Genomic DNA, 1,057 nt, shown 5'->3' with positions numbered 1-1,057 from the left:
TCTGCTGTTGTTCAATTTATGTAACAGTCCAACAAACCATTGAAATTGTACTGAACAATTAAAAGAGAATAAAACTTGAGTGTTTGCCTATCATTTGGTTGGGGATGTATAAACACAGCAACAAAAAGGATATTAATCTATGAGTCTACATGGAATAATTCTACATGGCAGCCAGGCCTCAGTATGCAAATGAAACCAGTGAGAAGTCAAAAAGTCTACTACTGCTCACACTCAGTTATTAAAGGGTTGGAGGGTTGTCCTGTTGTTGCCTCTCCAGTGGACCTGTTGTCACCTTTATCTGCACCAAAGCAGCTGATGTGGCCTTAATGTTTTAGCAGAGTATTTAGCCCACAGCAACATGCCACGCAGCAACGAAAAAACAAAAAGAAGAAGAAAAGGACATGTCAGTTTCTTTCCCTGCCCAGTGTAAGTAATGGCCCCAGCTTGGCCACTCCTATGAAAATTGCCAGCCTCCACCACTGCTGTCTGAATGTGTATTTGACTGGTGTTATGGTTTTACTTTGTTTATCAGATGTTAGGCAGGACAATATATGTAACCCTTTAGGCTCTCATCTTGTGTTTAGCTGCAGCATTTTCTGGCATTAGATAAATTGAAACAAGCAACACTTGTTGATAACAGTAAGAACTGTTTTCCCTTCAGTCACTGAGTGTAGCAGCTGTAATTAGATTATGTCAGCTATTACAACCACTCATTCTTCCAGGTAGGCTATGGATTTGAATGTAATCTGGGATTTGGTGGCTCATTGCTGAGTGGTGTGGAAACCCAGGCACTAGACTGTACCTTATGTTACCAATACAATGCCATGTACAAGTCGACGGGAAAGACTGCTAACACCTGAGTGTGTGAGAAAGTGAGATTAGGTTGGTTGTTATGTAACATTAGCCCAACAACAGTCTGGTAATTGGAGGTGTGTTTGAAAGATTATTGTCTGTCCACTGGATGCTATTTTAAAGACTGTGCTGGGTATAATAGTATGCCTATCAGCCTGAAACCAGAAATTCGGCTGGTTTAAGTTTCATGACTGTCCAGAAATTA

This window comes from Pundamilia nyererei, unplaced genomic scaffold (genome assembly GCF_000239375.1).
Source record: "Pundamilia nyererei isolate P.nyererei 1_Seehausen unplaced genomic scaffold, PunNye1.0 scaffold00008, whole genome shotgun sequence".
Lineage (NCBI taxonomy): Eukaryota > Metazoa > Chordata > Actinopteri > Cichliformes > Cichlidae > Pundamilia > Pundamilia nyererei.
Note: the sequence above shows the minus strand (reverse complement) of the source record.